We start from the raw sequence: 22,675 nt of genomic DNA on the forward strand, positions 1-22,675 counted from the left end.
GATCCCTCCTTTTTGCTCGATCGATGTATTTGTCGAGTTTATTGCCTATGGTTTCTAAGGATTTGGGGTTCCATCAGTGCAAAGGTAAATGAGGCAAGCGCACCCAGACGGGGATAGCCGAGGGCACATCCTGAGTCGGATCGAAGTCCGGAGTCCATTGGTTTAGGTACAAACCCTGAGGGCCCATGAAATACGAGCCATTTCTGAATATGAGATTCTTATCCTCTATTGATTCAAATACGAAGACAAAGAAGCCTTTGCCAACGAAATGGCTTTTGATTCCTTCCTTGACAAGAGGTCGTCAGTTCCTTTGCACCCATGCATCTACAACTTTAGGCGAGGGCCATAGCCCGGTGAACTGCCCAATAAGCCCTCATTCTGCTAGGTTCAGAGCCGATTTGCAGGGTTCTTCCTTCGACAAAGCTACTGTGGGGATGGTTTCCATTCTTTTGACAAACTTCTGTTGGTTTTCATTTGTTGGTCGTTTATTGCATGCTGCTACCAGTTTCTGAAACGCGAATAGCTCAGGTAGAAGGGGAGGGTCATGATCGAGGCCCCCTCTTGGGGCCATGGCAATGTTGTTGTGCGCAGTAGCTCACTGTGTCGGCTGTTGCTCCTCACGCGCGCGCTCAGACCTTTTTCGCTTAAAATGAACCTATCCTTAATACATTTGCAATCAACTGAAATATAAAATTAATTTTCTGGTGACTTGTTCAATGTAAGCCATACATGCCTATAGTAATGCAAGATCTAGATTATACACACATGATATCAAATGTTCATCAAGCTTTGGCATGATTGAGGATACACTATTAGCTTTCTTTAAGGCCCTTGGGATAGACCTTACAAACTGAAAGCATGCAATATGTAGTTGACATGAATTTAAAGTGGCAATTAAACTAATTTGTGCATTTATTATTTATTGTACTATCGTTGACTCTTCAAAATGCCTTTAATTACTAGATTGTGCAAGCTTAAATCTGATGTGGTTAATATTGCTTTTCAAAATGAAGGGAACTAAATTATACACACATGATATCAAATGTTCATCAATCTTTAACATGATTGAGGAGATAATATTAGCTTTTGTCAAGGCCCTTAGGATAGACCTTACAAATTGAAAGTATGCAACTTGTAGTTGACATGAATTTAAAGTAACAATTAAACTAATTTGTACATTTACTATTTATTGTGTTGATGTTGGCTCTTCAAAATGCATTTAATTACATCGAAGGTGTTCTTTTAAGGGAGAGTTCTCCTAGTAGTTTTCATTGTCTATCGACATCCAATGAATAGTTGCCACATGTTTGAAGGACGTGTAAAAACTGGGTATAAAACTAGTTTGTTGTTACCAATCCACCTTCTTTGTCTAATTGTTTGATTAAAGGATTGCATCTTGTTGTCAATCTACCATCGCTCTTGGTAAGTGGAAACCTAGGTGATCAAGGATCTTATCAAATGCTTACTAACTCGACATACTTTACCAATCAAATGCTTACTATCTTGACATAATTTACCAATCAAAAGCTTACTAACTCGACATATTTTGCCCAAAAAGCATGCCATGGATTGGCATCACTCGTGTGTGGAGAGTAAGGTAATGGACATGAATGCTACTAGAACTAATGTCTAGTGATTGTCAACTCACATTGGTTATTCTGCAGCCACACAATTGACTCATATCTAATTACATTAATCACAACCCTTCAGTGTCTTTTTGATATCATTCAACTTAGCTACTATATCCCTCGTTCACCTTTCACACGAGGAAGGCAAGGAATAAATGAACCAATCTCAAGCATTTCCCACAGCAAGACACTTGCTTACACTTGCTTTATTTCCCATTGTTCTTTTGATTGCGCCTTAGCAAACCCAAAAAAATCAATGTGAAGCATTTCATTTGTGTGTTTAGTGTGTGGGAATCAATCCACTGGCCTTAAGAAAAGGCCCACCCAAACTTTCTTTCAGTTTATGTGAATTTTATTGCTTCAAGCTTACTATATGCAGTGACACTTTATATCTTTGGTCATGGAATTAGTGTTAAGAGTAAGGACTTTTCTCCTTTTGCAAATTGTTTACATTTTAAGTAGATTATTGCTTTTGAATTTGAATAGAAATTAATATGAAGTTTTGATATCTGATTTTATATTAATAAACTAATGAAATTACCTTATTACAAGCATGTTTTATTATATATTTAATAATAATTTATTTTTATTGATAATGGTGTAGACATATATTATACAAAATTTTAATTATTTCATTAATGTATATGTTAAATTATATATATTTTTAATAATGGTATAGATATTTAATAAACATATTACAGGAGATTATAATTAGACATCTTTTCATAAGAACAAATTTAATAAATATTATTTATAACATTACATCTTTAATAAATATATATTTTCAGTTTATGAAAAATAATAAAGATTATCAAGTCAATGCGAATATAAAATAATAATGAATTATATAGCTGATTTTACTCTTTAATATTAATGTTATAACATATAATTATATAGAATTTTTTCAAGAGTATTCGAAAAATAAGATTAAATAAATATTATAAATTTTGATAAAAAGACAAAAAAAACACACAAATATTAATTTTATTTAAAATGTATAAAGATTTAAAAAAGAAAAAGATATAATGATAAATTTCATTTAAAATTTATAAGGATATAAATGAAAATATTTTTTCCTAAATAATTGAGATTAATATGAAACAGTGAGTATTATGTTTTTATTGAATTGTTATTTTGATTAGATTTTTTATTTAGATGCTATATAATATGTAAAGTAGTGTAATTATTTGAAAGTTAATATTGATTATATGTTCATTTTATAAATATTTTTTAATAACAAAATTGTAAGATAGTAGATTAGAGATGAAGTTGGATTTAAGAGTATGTTGCCACTTTCTAATGAAATATGTCTTTGCTTTAGCTATTATTTAGATTTTTATTATTATGAAAAATCTTTCATGTTACTAGGTTCAATAATAATTTCGAAACCCTACCATGATTTTGAGGGACAATATATGATATGGTTATTGATTTTATGGCAAGATTACAGGCACTTTGCGCACTCGAGATAATATAATTTTTAACAATAATCATTATAACTAGAGGAACACTCCAGTGGGCAATATTAGGAGGGTATCTATTTCAAGGAACCAGCTTGAGGTGACAAGTTTGAAGAAAATTCAAAAAGTGAAGCAAGAAACAAATGTGGATGGTTTATTTTCAAATGACTAGGTGAATACATTGTTTGACATTGATGAAAATGGACTTGAAGTGTCTGAAAGAGAGATTTGCAAATAGACATGCCCTTTATTTTCATGTAAGGCTGCCATATGTAGGGTTTTTTTTCCAAGTCCCAAAAAACTGTGGATACAAAGCAAAAAGACCAACACCTGTTCAAATCCCATGAAAAAGGACTTTGGTTATGGTTGCTCCTTCATTAGATCCTTGATCAAAGGTAAAAATATAAGTTTGTTCCTCGAGATATTTATCTTCCCATGTCTTGTACATCATGTGCTAATACCCTTCTATGGCCATAAACACAACAATCAACTATCCTGACCAATTACACAATGTCACAACACGTAGTGGATTCAAAGCATTAAAATAAAAATTTGAGGAATATAAAATTAATAAGATTAAGTTTATCTAGGAATATAAAAGGGAAACAATTCAATTACATGTGCTTCATGTATATGAGAATTGAGACACCATTGTCATGGTACTTTTTTCGTAATAAATGTAATAATAAATTTAAGTTTTAAATATTTTAACAATTTAGTAAGGAGATGTAGGTTGTCGGTGTAGTTACTTTTCTTATATAAATATAATTTTGAAATGACTATGAAAATTAAAAAACCATATTTAAACTTCAATAATTTTAATTTTGTTTCTTTATTGTCATGTACTTAATACATTTTTTTCATTGTATAGTCTTCCTGAAAGAAATATTGGAACAACAAAATAAGAGATAAATGGAAAAATTGCATTATCACCTTTAAAGCATTTGCTCTAATCACTACTATAAAACCAACATAATAAACAAACATAATGATAAATCTAATAAAAAATGAGTCGAACATAAATTTGATAAACAAATAAGACATAGAAAGATTGCACAGAAGAACAAAAAAACAATAACTTCTATGGATTTCTCAACGTGTATTTTTTAACATCATGACCATATGCAAACTACTTAGTCTTTTTGCAAATGGATTGATGCCTTATTTGACATAAGTGTATACATACTAATTGTAACTAATCATGGGCTACAAAAGCTCTATTATAAATTTGTAAGTTGTACATGCATAAAGTTATTTATAGTATAATAGTTTTCTTGTAGTTTCTCTTACTCTAATATATCAAAACTAAAGAAAAAAAAAGCCAAAAAAAATTTAAATAAATATATATATAAACTATAAATAAAAAATACATCCATAAAATATATTTCAAAATGAAACACCATTAAACTTGAAAATGCTATTAAAATACCATAACCCACTACACACTATCCAAATAGAATACTTTACTTTCCTTTTACAATATATCCAACTTAGATTTTATTTTATTTGGCATTCCTTCCCCTATATTTTGAGCATGCTAGTTACTAGATTGTGCAAGCTGACATGGTTAATATTGCTTTTCAAAATGAAGGACACTCAACCACTTTGTCAACTTTGTTACCTAACCCAAACAAATTTTAGCACATCTATCCACGTTGAATAACACAGCTATGTAAATAGTGGTCTCTAATAAATGCTGAGAGAATTTCTGTACCGTATTGTCAATCTCATGATGGGAAAGAGATTTTACTGAGTGCAAACTGCTTATCGTAAAAGCTAATAACGAGATAACAATAATCCTATGTGAGGATTCATATCCTAGGTACACGCACTTAAACTCGAAATAATTAAAAAATATTCATATTACCCACTATTTGTGATTTTATCGAAATAATTGAGAGAAATGCGGTAATTTAGATACTTCGAAGAGATAATGATTAATAATCATCTCACAATCATGGTTACAAATACTAACCAATTATAAAATATAATTAAAATTAATAAAAAAATAGATTTTTTTTTTAAATATAAATAACATTACTTAAAAATATATTTTTAAATATAATTAAAGTTAAGTTAATTGTTATTTAAATTTTAATGGTAAATTTTGAAAATTTATTGTAGTATTTTCTAATTAATTAAATGTTATATTGATTTAGATTATGAAAATAATAATATAAAATAAATAAATGGATAAAAATTCATAATTATAATTTTTTTTAAATATATATTAATTTAGAGGAACCAAAATAAGCTAAGAAATTCTATACTTGAGTTCAAGCTCTTTAAGAATGATATATTTTTTAGGATTGTTTTATCTAAACTGAGTATAAATTATTAATTAGGATAGATTTATCTTTGATTTACAAAGTATTGAAAGATATTAAATCTTTCAAAATTCAAAGTTCATTTCGAGTATAAACTTGAGAAAATGCATTTCAAGAGATTTAATTCTTCTAGGCGCTTGATAGATCTAGAGCTAATGTGAATCTATGTTAGTTCTTAATAATACTAATTATATTTATATAAATTTCACATTCCTAAATATAAAAATATTCTCATTTTTAATTTTATTAAAACCCCAATAATGTGTGTGTGTTTGCACTCTCGTGCGCTTGACACTTTTCTTTGACATTTTTTTATATTTTTTTAATGTGATATGCATAACATTGAGTATATATTGGTACAACTGACTTGGAAAGGGGATTTAAATACCCGAGATTCAATTTGAAACCAAACATATATCTTGCTAAAGATTAGCTATGGTTAATTCAAAATTTTGAGGACCGTCTACTAAATTGGTCACAAAAATGGCTATCCCATTGGTGGACGCTTAAAGTTGTTACCAACAATACTACATAGCATATCCATATACTAGATGCATTTATACCTCCTCCCTAAGAAGATCATAAAAAAGATCAAATACATCATTTCTCATTTTATATGGTCGGGTACTCGGAGATAGGAGAAGATTCACTTGGCTAGCTCGGAGTACCTCACAGGCTAAAAGGAGGTTGAGGTTTGAAAGATATTGAGCATTTTAATTGGTCTCTGATCATTAAAGGTTTCTCGCGGATGCTATTTGATATAGGCATATGGCAGAAAATCGTTGTAGAAAAATATTTAATAGGAGATCTAATCATAACATGGATAAGGAATGGAGCAAAATCCAATAAAAATGGATCCATCATTTGGAGGGTTTCAGGAAACTAGAGTATTGGATACTTGGGAACCTAAGCTGGGATATCGATGCAGGAAATGATGTAGAGATAGGCTTGGATCCAATCCAGGGCCTTCAGGGGGATCACATATTGCCGACAGAGATCCTGCAACATATCCATGCTAGAGGGATTCACTACATTTTTCAATTGAGATCACAAAATGATCCTCTGGATATATTTCCATATTGGCTTAGATTTGGAGACATGGGCTTTGAAGGAACATTGTCACAATGTTGGGACAAGTATGTAGACAGACTATCTCATGCGGGAATCACATTCAGGCCTGGGTCAGAAGCCCTTTGTTGGAATGGGATTGCTCTTGGTATGGACATTTTAGTGAAGGAAATTTATAGTCACATATCCCCCTCCTACTTTATGGCTCTGGAATGCAAATGGTTGAGAAAAATCATGAAATGGCATATGCCCGCAAAACTAAAATGCTTTAGTTGGCTTGTGGGGCACAATAAGATTCTTGCCTGGGAAAATCTTATTAAAAGAGGTTTCCAGGGACGGGTACTCTGTTATATGTGTATGAGGAATCACGAGGAAGACACACATCTTTTCCTTCAATGTCAGTTGGTAGTTGCTATTTGGATCGATGTTCTACAACATCTAAATCTAAATGTGAGATGGTGTAACAGATCCATTAATCTATGCATAGTGGACTGGTATACAAATTTCAAAGCTAAGAAAACTCTTCCCTTTTCCATTTTCTGGGGAATTTGGAAATATAAAAATGCATATATTTCCGATGATTGAGCCACCATTGTCATGATAGTTTTGTCGTAATAAATGTAGCACAATAAATTTAAGTTATTTAACAATTTAGTAAGGAGGAGTAGGTTGTCGACGTAATTACCTTTCTTATATAAATAAAATTTTGAAATGATTATGAAAATTAAAAACTCAAATTTAAACTTTAGTAATTTAATTTTGTTTTTTTACTATCATCTACTTAACACATTTTTTTCATTGTACAATCTTCCTGAAACCAATATTGGAACAACATAATAAGAGATAAATGAAAAAACTACATTATCACCTTTAAAGTCTCTGGCCTAACTATAAAACCGACATAATAAACAAACAAAATGATAAATTTGATAAAAAATGAGTCGAACATAAACTTGATAAACAAATGAGACATAGAAAGATTGCAAAGAAGAACAAAAAACAGTAACTTTTATGGATTTCTCAACATGTATTTTTTAACATCATGGGCATATGCAAGCTACCTAGTCTTTTTGCAAATGGATCGATGTCTTGTTTGACATAAGTATATACATATTACTTGTAATTAACCATTAGCTTCAAAAGATCTATTATAAGTTTGTAAGTTGTACATGCATAAGATTGTTTATAGTATAATAGCTTTCTTGTAGTTTTCTCTTACTCTAATTTCCTAAAAAAATACAAATAAACAAACAAACACAAAATAAAAAAAAAAATAATTAAGTTAAAATATTTGAGAAATATAATTTAACTTGAAAATGTTATTACAATATCATAACCCAAAACACACTATCCAAAAAAACACTTCACTTTTTTTTTACAATATATCCCATTTATATTTTATTTAGAGTTCCTTCCCTACTTTAAGGGTATGCTAGTTACTAGATTGTGCACGTTGAGATCTGATGTGGTTGATATTGCTTTTCAAAATAAAAGACACTCATCTATTTTATCAACTCTGTTAACCAATACCAATTTTAACACATCTATCCATGTTGAATAAACGCATCTATGTAAATTTAAATAGTGGTCTCTAATAAATGCTGAAAGAATTTCAGCCCCGTATGGTTAATCTCATGATGGGAAAGAGATTTTACTGAGTGCAAACTGCTCATCATAAAAGCTAATAATGAGATAACAATAATCCTATGTGAGGATTCATAACCTACGTACACGCACTTAAAATTGAAATAATTAAAAAATAACTATATTACCCGCTATTTGTGATTTTATCCAAATAAGTGAGAGAAATGAGGTAATTGAGATACTTAGAAGAGATAATGATTAACAATCATCTAACATGATTGTTAGACGTACTAACAAGTTATAACATATATAATTTTTTAAAATATAATTAAAACTAATAAAAGTATATATATATTTTTAAATATAAATAACATTACTTAAAAAAAAACATTACTTAAAAAAATAAATATATATTTAAATATAATTAAAATTCGTTGTTATTTAAATTAATTAAACATTATATGGATTCAAATTGATAACCATAAATAAATGCATAAAAGTTTATAATTATAATCTTTTTCAAATATATTAATTCATAAGAGCCAAAATAAGCTAAGAAATTGTATACTTGAGCTCCAGCTCTTTAAGTATGATATATATTTTAAGAAATTTTTTTATTTAAATTGAATTTAAATTATTAACTAGGATAGATTTATTTTTAGATTTACAAAGTATTGAAAGATATTAAATTTCTCAAAATGCAAAGTTCATTTTGAGTATAAAATTTGAGAAAATGCATTTCAAGAGATTTGATTCCTCTAAGTGCTTGATAGATCTAGAGCTAAGGTGCATCTATACTAGTTCTTAATAATATTAATTATATTTATATAAATTTCACATCCCTAAATATAAAAATATTTTTATTTTTTATTTTATTAAAACCCAATAATATGTGTGTGTTTGCACACTCGTGCGCTTGGCACTTTTCTTTGACATTTTTTATAATTTTTTGATGTGATATGCATAACATTGAGTATATATTGGTATAACCCACTTGGAAAGGGGATTTAAATACTTGGATTTCAATTTGAAACCAAACAGATATCTTGCTAAAGACCAATTGTGGATAATTCAAAATTTTGAGGACTGACTACTAAATTGGTCACAAAATGGCTATCTGTTGGTGGACGCTTAACGTTGGTACCAGCATCGCTACACACCCATATACTGGATGCACTTATACCTCCTCCCCAAGAAGATCATAAAAAATATCATATCCATCATTTCTCATTTTATATGGTCAAGCGCTCGGGGACAGGAGAAGATTCACTTGGCTAGCTTGGAGTACCTACCTCACATGTTGGAAGGAGGAGGGAGGTTGGGGTCTAAAAGATATTGAGCATTTTAATTAGTCTTTGATCATTAAAAGTTTCTTGTGAGTGCTATTTGGTATAGGCATATAGCAGAAAATAATTGTAGAAAAAATATTTAATAAGATAGCTAATCATAACATGGATCGAGAGTGGAGAAAAATCCAATAAAAATGGATCCATCATTTGGAGGGGGTTTGTGAAAATGAAGTATTGGCTACTTAGAAACCTAAGCTAGGATATTGCTACGGGAAATGATATAGAGATAGGCTTAAATCCAATCCAGGGCCTTTAGGGGGATCACATATTACCGTCAGAGATCCTGCAACATATCCATGCTAGAGGGATTCAATACATTTTTCAACTGAGATCACAAAATGATCCTCAGGATATATTTCCTTATTGGCTTAGATTTGGAGACATGGGCTTTGAAGGAACATTGTCACAATGTTGGGACAAGTATGTGGACAAACTATCTCATGCGGGCATCACATTCAGGCTCGAGTCAAAAACCCTTTCTTAGAATGGGATTGCTCTTGGTGGACATTTCAGTGAATGAAATTTATAATCACATATCCCCCTCCTACTCTATGGCTCTAGAATGCAGGTGGTTGAGAAAAATCAGGAAATGGCATATATCCCCAAAACTAAAATGCTTTAGTTGGCTTGTGGGGCACAATAAGATTCTTACCTGGGAAAATCTTATTAAAGGAGGTTTCTAGGGAACGAGGGTTTGTTATCTGTGTATGTGGAATCACGACAAAGACACACATCTTTTCCTTCAATGTCAGTTGGTAGTTGCTATTTGGATGGTGTAACACATCCATTAATCTATGCATAATAGATTGGTATACAAGATTCAAAGTTGAGAAAACTCTTCCTTTTTTCATTTTATGGGGAATCTGGAAATATAGAAATGCATATATTTTCGATGATCGTCTTTTTTTCTATCTCTTGGATATGCAACAACATTTGTGCATTTTACATGGAATATAGGATGCAAGAAAAAAAAATTATAAAGTCATAAGACCTATGGATTGTTGGCAGATATTTGGTTGGGTTTTTTGATGGGGCTTCACAAAACATGGTCTGTGGTTGGTGCAGTTGGTGATTGTATTAAGCCAAGAACTTTTCTACCTTTTCAATTGGTGTAGTGGCCAAGGGACAAACTCCAAGGCAGAGATTACAACTTTATGGGGACTACTAAACAGTGCTTGCTGGTTAACTCTAGAAAATATATACATTTTCGGAGATTCTAAAGTCACCATCTATTGGTTAAATAAAGGGACCAATTTTACTCCACCTCACTTATCAAATTGGCTACGGCGCATCAAATATATGGTTAACTTGTTTAGAGAAATAACCTTCTCCCACATCTTTCGTGAACAAAACTCTAGTGCAAATTTTCAATCAAAATTGGGACTATCACAATGGCAGGGTTCAATCACATACCATGCTTATTATAGAGGAGGTAACATTGGCGGTGACTGAAATGTTATATGTTGATTGTTGTCTTTGTTGGGTCTCTCACTTTATTTGCAACATCATTTTATAGGAATCGTGATCTTCAAATGTCACTCCTTTATGCCTTTCCGTGGGCCATAGAAGAATGTTTATTTCATGTTTTTCCTGTTTTGTTGATGAAAGTTGTACTACTAGATATTGTCATAGATGCGACAATTAGATATGTGTTTTAAAAACCTTATTCAGTAAACTATGCCTGGATGTAAACGTTTCTCTGATTTTTGGAGATCCTTTTAAAAATCTTGACAAAGCAGAACTATTAGCGCGCGCACACACACACACACACACACATATATATATATTTATTTTTATTTATTTCTTAGAAAAGGAGTTTACTGTACAAAAATATATTTTTATATCTTCATTAATTAAATTTAAATATAAAGTTCCAAAATATAAGGGTTACAAATATGTATTAATTATTTTAAATTTATATGGTAAAATGGATCTTAGATTATGTAAAAGGACAATATCTTGAGTGTTAGCTAGTGGGTTTAATCCCCCCTCAATCTCGGTTCTATTCTTCAAATATATTTTAGCTTGTGTAGCAAGCATGTGAAGTTATTGATTCACCAGTTACCTTGAAAACAATGGATCTTAATTTATAACTATTATATAAACATAAAAAATTTGACTTGGCCAAATAAAATAAAAAAAAATCAATTAAAAAACATATAATTAGAAATAAACATAATTTCCCCCAAGGAAAAATCGTAACTTTCATTATATAAAATATTGAAAATTACATGTTATAGATGTTGCAAAAGGAGCATATGTCAAAATTGGTGGCCATGTATGCCACTCATTATAAAGAGTCTATGAACCGACCGTTACATAACTGTAACTGAAAATGAGATACATAATAACATATACAATAACATAGTTATGTGAAATGACACAAAAATACAAAAAGGAGATCCATCGATGAACTGTGTAGATTTAGGTAGTTGTTTCCACCTGTGGCTGATGATCAATGAATGGCTTGTGAAAATATTGATATAACTCTTGTCCAGTATGTTCTTGAATCATCCAAGAGTCAATAGGTTGTTGCGTTGCTTCCTTGGAAAGACTGTTGAAAATCTAGTACCTTTCCCTGTAGATATGATGACAGTATATATAGTCAAACTGAGATTTTAAAGTAATAATTTCATCCAGCAAATTCCTGAGTGTGTGCACATGACATTTTGACTAAAGGTTGAACCAATTAATGACAAGTTTAGAATCGCCAAAAATCTGCAATTGTCGGCATCCTTTCTCAAGGGAAAATATAAGGAGAAGTCTGAGGCTATTTAGCTCTGAATAGTTATTAGTGCCTCTCCCTAAACCCATCTTCATCTTGAAATAATGATCTTCACTTAAATACAAAACTGCTCCTTCGCCACAGCCATCTTGTTGTGCCGAACCATCAAAATATGCCCAAGGAAAAGTCTTTTCGATGGTTTTTGCAGATATGTTCATGTGTTGTTGTTTTTGTTCGTCTTCCGGGAGCATGTTATATAAATCTATTATGTGTGAATAGGAGTAAGGCCAGTTAGGGGCCTTTTCTTGAAAAATGAGTTGGTTTCTTCCTATCCAAATACCCCAACAAACCAACAAGGGCAAATTTTGAAGTTTTGTAGGATGGGCTCTATTCCACCATGATTCCCAAGCTACTTGTAAAGTGTCTCCCTGCCACCTGATATTGATTGCCAGAGATTGATATATTTGATTCCATATTTGGATTGTTGAAGGACAATGCAGGAATAGATGATTGATTGATTCTACATTATTCTTGCATAATATACACCAGGAGGGTCCCTGAAAGGATCTTCATTGAAGATTATCTCCCGTGGGAGCTTTATTACGCAGTAAACACTACATAAAAATATTTGTTTTTGTCGGGCCTTTTAATTTCCAAAGCAGGCGCCACCACCAGACAATATTGAGGGGTTCATAATCAACAAAAATGTATGGGTATCCTTATTTCAGAGTATATCTGTTGTGCAGATAAATTTCCTAGATTAATTTGTCTTCTCATTCCTGTATTCTTATATGAGCCTCTAAGAGAGCATTTTATAAATTTCCTAATCCTTATGCCAATGTAAACGAATCCTAATATCTTGTGCATATTTCCATTGTTTACCAAAGATAATAGAATTTATTGGGTCTGTAATGTGATCTAAATTCCTTATACCATATACCTCCAAGAATTATATAAGGTCAGGAGGAAGGATGTGAGCATTAGCACTTCCGAACCATGCATCGATGCCAATACGAACCTCCCCAACCTATCCCACTCTCCACGCCAAACCCGCTCTGATATATTCAAAGGAATTTAAGACAGATCACCAAATCATAGAGATGTCTGGTCTATTTCATCTTGGCATTTTGATCCATTCCTCAATATGTTATGGACTAATGTATTTTGTGATTACCACCTCTGACCATAAACTGTTTGAATTTAGGAGATGCCACCCCATTTTGGCTGCAAGGGCTTTAGAAAAACATACAAGGTTCTTCATCCTCCATCCTCCCCATTTTTTGGGAATGGAAATGAGATCCCATCTTACCCATGCAAAATGTCTTTCTTCCTTGTCCCCTCTCCATAGAAACCTACAACATATATGTTGTATTCTATTTATAATTCCTTTTGGGATCCAAGACAAAGACATCCAGTATATAGGGATAACATCCAACATTGATTCGATAAGAACTTGCTGACCCGACCTAGATAACCATCGATGATGCCAGGCATCAATTATGCTTTCAATCTTGGCTACTAGCCACATCCAGTTCACAAATTTGTAGTTATTGGGTTTGAGTCGAAATCCCAAATACTTGAGCCCATCTTCAAAGGCAAAATGCCTATATGGGAATCTCTATTTTAACGTAGACTAATTCATACTATGTACAACCCATAGCAGATAAGGTGGATTTCTCCTTATTACTCTCCACCCCTGTAGCCTTACAAAATAATTTAAGAATGATGGTGAAGACAATAGAATCACTGATGGTCCCATTCAGAAAAATGAGGACATCATCTACAAATAGTAGATGAGTCAAGATGATATTTGCTACAATTTTCACACCTTTGAATCTCCCCTGATTCCTTTCTTTAGAGATCAATCTGCTCAGGCCCTCCATGACCAACAGGAATAACAACGACGATAAAGGGCATCCCTACCTGAGTCCACATTCAACATGGAAAAAATTTGATGTTGATCCATTGATGATAATGTTGTATGAAACAGAGGTAATACAACACATTATCCAGTTAATGAAATCATAAGGAAAACCTAGATGAGTCAACAACATCCGGATCTACAACTAGTCGGTCCTATCATATGCTTTGGAGAGTTCAATTTTAAATATCATTCCTTTCAAATTCTTAACTTTTAAGGAGTGAAGGCCTTCCTGTGTAATGCATACTGCTTCATGAATATGATGTTTGTCCAAAAAGGTGAATTGCTCCTTTGATATATGCTGGGATAAAATAGGCTTAATTCGATTTGCAATGATCTTTGTGATGATCTTGTAGGTGCAATTACACAAAGAAATAGGCCGAAATCATTAAAGGTGCTAGACATATCAGATTTGGGAATTAAGGCTATGAACATAGCATTGAATGCATCATACATTCTCCCACTCATTCGACAACCCTCTATTACCCTAAGTTGATCTTGACCTATCAATTCAAAGAAATCCAAATAAAATTCCACAGGCCATCCATCCGGACCCGGACCCTTGTCCTTTTTAAACCATTTCAGCACTGCCTCTAGTTACCCCATGGTCACTGGTTTATTCAGGTCTTCAATTACTTCCTCGTTTACAAATCGAGGAAAGAGACTAGCTACCTCTATAATCTCTACCAAAGACACATCCTTTGGAGCTTTAAACAAATTTCCAAAGTGATAAATACCCAAATTCTCTAGTCTTCTGAAAGATTGTACTAAAGAACCCTCCTCATCCTCCAAGGACCATATAGTATTGATAGCCTTCCAACCTCTTGCATGTTGTTGAAAAAAAATTGTATTTTCATCTCCCGCTTGGAGCCATATAACTCTTCTCTTAAGTCTCCAAGTTTCTTCCTTTGCTTTTAATATATTGAGTTTCTCTACTTCTAGTTGTGTAACATAGAACTTGGATTCAAGCGTGTCATACCCTCCACTGTCGGGTTCTTATAACCTGGCTAATTCAGAATCAATATTTCTGAGTGATTCTTCATCCTTATTTTTCTTTGCCTTATCCCATTCTATCGTCCTTTGCTTAAGGCGTAATATATTTCTAGCCAATTTTTTCATCGACGACCTTTCTTCAATTTGCGATCTATCCTGCCATATATCTTTAACAATTCGATGAAAATCATCATCCCTTAAGCACATTGAATTAAATTTGAAAGTTGCCTGTGTTTTTGGAAATATACTTGCTATTTCTAGATATATAGGCAAATGATCCGATATTCCTCCCGAACTAACCCATTGCCTAATCATTTCAATCTTATCCAGCATTGATTCCTTGATTAGGAATTGATCAAGACGCCTCGCTAAAATAGCATCCCCAATTCTTTTATTTCTCTGGGTCGATTGAATATGAGCTGCTTCTATATCAATGAGTTTATTATTCTCCGAAATCTGTTCAAAAAATTATGTGAGTGAATGAACCTATGCATGGCTTCCCCAAGATTCCGCATGGCCCATAGAAAAATTTAAATCTCCCCCCAAAATTATGTTGTCAACTTGCAAGAAAGAAGATCCCATGCCTACTTCCTAGAAAGACACGTGCTTATGACAGTGACCATATATATTAACAAGCCTAATGTAAATCCCTAATTCTTCAGAAAAAAACATCTGCCATTAAAACGCATTCCCTCCCCCAAATATGTATTAACTTCAATGATTTGCAATTTATTCCTACAACAATGCCTCTAGATCTGCCTTGGACATCTAAGGCATGGAAGGTCCATCTCGAATTGATAGCTTCTCGAAGTGTTGTAATTTGGGCACTGTCCCCCCAAGTGTCTCTTGTAGAAATATCACATCCAATTTCTCCAACTCTGATAACCTCTTGAGGGCTAGTTTTTTTGTAGGGCTATCCAACTCTCTACAGTTAAAAGATAGCCACTTCATCGAGAAACATTTTCTAGGTTGCCTCTTTCTCTAAGAACCCCATCAAGTGATAATTGTCTACCTTCCTCTACATCCATACTAGTCTTATGAATAACTTTTGATATATAGGACTGCCTATGTCAAGAGGATTTAGGGATCTTAGGAGGGGATGATATACCTAATTCTCGACCAACAACTATGGGATGTTTGGATAAATATCTTGGGTTATATCTATGGCTTGTATTAGACTCGGAAGAGATATCCTCCCTCGCGAGCATCGATACCTGGGAAACTACAGGGATGGCAGGAAAAGGAGCCGGATAAAATACAGGAACCGAGATCGAGGTACAAGAAATTGAACTTAAAGCACATAAAGATAGAACCACCTCAACATTCTTTGCAAGACAAGGTGCAGATGGATTAAACGAAATATTAGGTTACAAGGATGGGAAAGAGAGTTCAATACCCAGAGAGGGACTAGTTGTCGAAGCTCAAGCATGAGTAACCCTCGTAGAGGAAGGTCAGGAGGAGGAAGCGTGTTTCACTTTATTCTTGTCCATCCCCTTTTGCTGTCGAACCGAACTCTTTTGTGGCATCTAGTCCATGTCATTTGGGCCTCATCCATTCCCATGTGAACCTTCATTCCCATCCAAAGATTCTGCTACTATCTTATCTTTTACAAGCAATGAACATTCTTTGTAGAGATGACCAACTTCATGACACCTCCTACATCTAAACGGTACCCCCTCATAGTCCAATTTCTGCAATCTGATAATGCCCTGCCATTGAAGCTTCAAGCTTTCCACCAACCCCTCTCTGGTGTCTAGATGAACCAAAATACATGCAAAATCCATCTTGCCTGATTCTACAAAAGATTTATCATAATCTAGAAAAACCCCCAAATCATCCCCAGTATGTTTGAAGACATCTTCGGACTAGAATTAAAGAGGCAAACCTGGCATACTTACCCAAATCGGTCCCACCCCCTGTTGCTCTCTCTCTCTGGGTCGAAAAGAGGTGACCATTGCTTTAGCATGACCAGGACGATTTCAATATGCCAATGTTTCATTAGTACCCATGATGCATGTTCAGTCCTATTGAATCACAATGCAAACCATCCCCTAGTCATAGTCACCACAATTGGAAAGTTTTCCAAAACCTAGACCCAAACCTCTGTGACCCATTTCTTCATACGCGTCAAATTGTAATTACTCCCATGAACCCTCCCTACCAAAACATGATCCACTGTGTCCATGACTTCATCCAATTTGATTCCCTCTCTTGGAACCAACAATCTCCCTCTTTATCTAACTTTAGTGGTTTTTTATTTCTTTACTCACTTCTTCTGAGTACCCTCATCAACATTTCCAATGTCTTGCATGGGGATATCTGCAGAATTGCTAACCCTAGACTCCGCCTAATGACAATTAGAATTACTAACATGGATCCCGACAAAACATCTCGAGGTCTGAACCGTAGGTATATTTCAGAGATCCTGGATTATGTGTATTGTGCCAATGCTCTGTTCCTGGCCATTATCCGTAGTGTATTGATACCCAAAGGGTCTCAAACCAACACATTGTTCAGAAACCCCTGTATCCACATCCTGGTTAGGGGTTCCAAAGCTACGATCTTATGTCAAAATAGGGTTTAGGCATTTCTCTAGAAATTGCAATGATGACGGGGATGGGAACGAAAGATCTGGCTGCTACTGTACAAAATCCAAAATAGGGTCTGCTATATTCCCTGAACACTGAAATCATAGAGAATTTTTCCCTGATGCCAACAATAGGTTTTCAAATCCTAGGGGTGTGGGGCTTCCATATACCTCCTTTGGAGAAAACCTAGATGAGTCGACCTACATAGCCGGTGCCCTAACTATTCCAGGTGGCTCCATATCGGAATGTTCAGGTGGAAACTCTATCCAGATCAACACATAATCTATGGCATCTGAAGAATAATCTACTAGTTCTTCATCCATTTCAGCAATGAAAATTGACCTTTGAAAGTTCTGAGGCCTCCCCAATACTCGACATATATTCACACTCTCACCGTATAACATATGCCCGAGCCCCACGCCTCCAACTCCAAGCTAAAACAAGTAATACCTCCCTTCTCCATTGCTTATGACTACTTGTTGCAGGCGACTATTGTAAATTACCCAAACCCTAACAGAGACTGTGGGTTTGATCCTTCTCACGACTTAGAGCCATTCCAATGTAGGTTATCATGCCGAAATAAACATAATTATATATATTATATTATATTTTTATTTGACCAAGTCAAAATGTTTATGTTTACATTACAACATCTCTTCCATACCGAGCTAGAGAGTGCCTCTCAGTGCAACAAATTCAATTGAATCGTTTTTTTTGTATCCCAGAGGAACCCATCCGCCTGCTTGACATGTAGTTGCTAGTAAACCTCTAGGGGTCTATGACTTGTCCTCCTCTCCATAAATAGGGTTACAATCGAGGGTACTTGAACTTTGGATCTCTTTGTTTTCTCAAGAAACACATTACTTTGATTACCAATTGAGTTTCCCCCTAGGACAATTCAATTGATATTATTATTATTATAGGAACCCAACAACCAACCTGACACGTATCTACTAGTAAACCTCTACGGGTCTACAACCTGTCCTCCTCTTTGTAAACTGGGTCACAATCGGGGGGATTTGAACCTTAGATCTCAGTTTTCTTAGGACTCACAATACTTTGATCACCAATTGAGTTTCCCCCTCAGACTTATTATTACCATCATATATCCATCTTAAATTTGGACCAAGCGTTGAGAGGGATCAAATCTCTTTTCACTTTAAAAGAGGTTTGCACTTCAAAAGATTTTATCCCTCTCGACGCTTGGTAGATCCAGAGTTAAGATGGTTCTAGGCTAGTAGTAGTAGTAGTAGTAGTAGTATGTATATATATATATATATATATTTCTTTGTACATAAGAATACCATTGGAAAAAACATGGCTTGTTAAAAACTAAAGCCAAAACTCGTCAACGTAAATTGACTAGTTTACCTCAATTTTATTTTAATTATTATTTTATTTTATATATTTATATGTAATTTGAATGAGTCAAAATTTTTACAGGATAGGAAATTACAACCTCTCTTCCATATTGGATTGGAGAGCACTTCCCAGTGCAATTATTATTTGATCCAACTTTTTTTTTTTGAGATTACAAGATGATACTAGGAAGTCTGAAGTCAGGCTCTCAATGAGGAGACTAGACCAAAGCCAAAAATTTACTCTTTGTAGAGAGGTAGAGATAAATGTGTATTAGGATAATCAAACTTTATCATAGAAGAAAAGAGTAGTTGGCTTAACCAACTGTGGAAATAAGCAATAGGAATAAAATACCAATATAGTAGAATCATGACATAAACTAGGTAGAAGAATCAAAGTCTTTGGTAATAACCTGGATGGGACCTTTGTTGTCTCCAGTGGTGTCTCTTGCTGAGGGAGGGACGTCGAGATGTTGTTCAATATGATCTATCCATTAATCTAGGTCCTTCATGTTATCATGCAGATGCCTAAGAGAATAGAGGATATATGCTCGATGCTCATGCCGATCCAATAGGGTTCTTCTCAAGAGGAACTTCATGTGCCAATGAAGATAAACTATGTGCATACACTGATTAAATCAACTATGAGTGTGCCAGTTTCCTATACCCAATCTACTAACTTAATAAGAACCTTTGTGTCTGGGAGTTGAAGCCTATGAGAGGTGCCTTCTCCCTTAGCATGGGTTAGCTCTTCTTGGATGGGGCCTAATGTGAGATCGCGGAAGTGAGAGGTGGATTCCTCCAAATGGTGATGCATACGTATGTTACCCTTGTGGGCCACACTCTTGATATTAGGTTGTGGCCTTGTGAACACAGGCACGTTGATGACCCATGTAGGAGGGGTCATAGAAGAGAAAAAAATCGAGCACCATGGGGGGAAAGGCAAGCACTAGAGAAGGTTGGGGGAAAATCCACATCGCAAATGCATAGGGAAAGGGGCAACACAATAAGAGTCACAACCAATGTATTCCACCAGTAACATCCATGAGAAGAGGGAAGGAAGACTACAAGAGAGAAACTATGAATATATAATAAGACTTACCTAAGGCGAACACCAGCGGTGTAGGTCCTACAAAACAAGCAGAGTGCAGAGACAAGTTGAGGAGAATAGGGAGGGAAGTGCAAGGGGAGCTATATGAGACCAGATGACAAAAGTGGGGGAAAAGTTCCATGGAAGGAAATTATGCCAAGAGGAGGCTAGAAATTTTGAACCAGGAGTCTACTTCCAGGAACGAGGAAGTAAACTCTGGAAATGAAAAGTCCTAAGCACAAGTGCACATGGAAATATTTTCGAACTGCAAAAGGAAGGTAAGTGAAAAATAAAATTGAAAACTGCAGAGAATATGGAAGTTACAAACTACACTCCAGTGCCATGGAGATGAAGACATATCGACTCCCATGAATTGACAATTGCCAACTATGGGTGTTGATTTTTACCAGTCTAGAGTGTGGAGGAATAAGGGAAAGGAAAGCAATAGGAAAAACTACTACATGTCACTGCTAGCGAGACTGTCGGTTTACGCTGACCACCGACTACTACATAGCTAAGCTCAGTAGGAACTAGAATTCTCGAAGCCATGGTTAAAACCTCCCCCCGCTTGAAGACCGCATGAGTGACGGCTCAATTGACAGGCATAACACATGAGACACAAAAAAGAGGCAAATGTAGGGTGCTCAAAATATGGTTGGACTAAATGACAATCAACATGCGTTAAGAGTTGTGTAATTGAATTTATCATGGGGGGCGTGTTGCCATGTCCCCCCGATCCATTAGCTGGGTGGGACGGTAATAGCCTGCCCCCCGTCTCTGTAAGCACCCCATTCAGGGTTGATTCAACATTTTATTAATTCATTTAAATCAATTTTATTATTATTATGATTGTTTTTTAATTTGGTAGATATTATTATTTTATTTGATTCAAAATTTTATTTACCACATCACTTCAACATTTCCTCCATATTAAGCTACAAAGCATCTCCCCCCCCGCCCCCACACATAAACTTTCTAGCTATTCATTATGACACATGCTAAAACAAAGGATTTGAGATCCAAAAAAGTGCTTTGATGACCTAAAACATATTGTAAGGATATCAAAGACAACACGTGAACTTTAAGAAATTTCAATCAATTTTGATATATGTTTTTGTTATAGTGTAAATTGATAACAATACCAAAATAAATTATTAAAATTGAGTAATTTATATCTTAAAGCCACATGTTTTAACATTTTAATGTGTGAAATATTTAGTGGAAAATGTTGTGAGATTAGTGAAAAACATAAGTGTTGGTGCAAAGGAATAAATCCTTGATAATCTGCACCAAATTCGCAGTAATGGTCTTGACCACCATATTGTTATAGTCTTCCACCCTTGGTGCCAATGCAATCCAATATGTTGAATTGAGGTTTTCCCTATCACATGAACCACCCTTCGTTGATCTTGTGGATTTGGATGCACCACCTATTGATTTTGTAGGTAACGACAAACATATGTGTTGCTGAAGGAAACTATGTAGCAAATCTGAGCCCTTTTCGTCTGCAAACATTACTCTTTAATTCAAAATCTCAGAGTTGTCTTTATGTGTGGCCTCTTCATTTTGTGGAGGATGGAAGGAGAAGAAGTAGTGATGAGAGTCGAGTTTGAGGGTGGGCTCATCCTTAGTGAGAGGCCAACTCACGTATTCCCCGACATTAATAAAAGGGAAATTCCTGTATTCCTTTGAACAAGTTGAAGAATGGAAAATTCATTGCTTCCCATCTGCATGTTGCCGCTAACTTTTTTTCTCGCCTACACCAAGTTCACCATTGCTCCTCCTAGAATACTCTCCAATGTTTCTTTAATAAAATGCCCTCCATACTCTTGATCATCATCTTGTTGAGCCATCGACGAATTGAATGAGAGTTAGGTGGGTGCTCCATCATGCTATTGACTAATATGATATACAAGACCCAATTTACTAGGATTCATAAATCAATCATATACAATTGAATTTCATGCCCTTTTTGTTTTGTTATCAATTCGTCAATGATCAAATTCTTGACTGGCATGGATGCATGGATGGGTATGAGGGATGCATAATTTACCATGAAACAACTACCTAATGATTAGGATGTTGCATGGTGGAGAGGGTTTGCCTTTGCATCCTGTTGATGGTGTTGGACCCACCAACATGTTAGGGGATCTCCCCGATAAGAAGTCCCAATTAGACCTCAGACTATTTGGTGTAGGAGTCCCAGCAGTGGGTCGTACAATATTGCCTTGACCACGGTTTCACATAGAGGCAAGTAAGATGTTCCTGTTGGTAGCAAGGGTGTGACATATGTAGTAAGTCAAGGAAGGTGCATGAGTGATTCTAACACACAGAGGGTGAGGTGAGTGCGCCCCTTGGAAACCTGTGAAAGCACGAAGTTAAGAAGGTAACACACGAGCAAAGATGCATCACAACATGGAAGGCAAGTAAGCTAGCAATACAAAGTGATGGTTAAACCAACAACACATTTTAGCAAGATTCATACATACATATACAAAAAATAGCTACACATGCATGCCTAAGCAAACAGATACATATATCATTTAGAGTAAACAAGATCGCTGAAATACGATATGACATATGC

This window comes from Pinus tabuliformis, chromosome 9, assembly GCF_031772625.1.
Source record: "Pinus tabuliformis cultivar Carrire ecotype Pingquan chromosome 9, CPIR1, whole genome shotgun sequence".
In the NCBI taxonomy this organism is placed as follows: Eukaryota; Viridiplantae; Streptophyta; class Pinopsida; order Pinales; family Pinaceae; genus Pinus; species Pinus tabuliformis.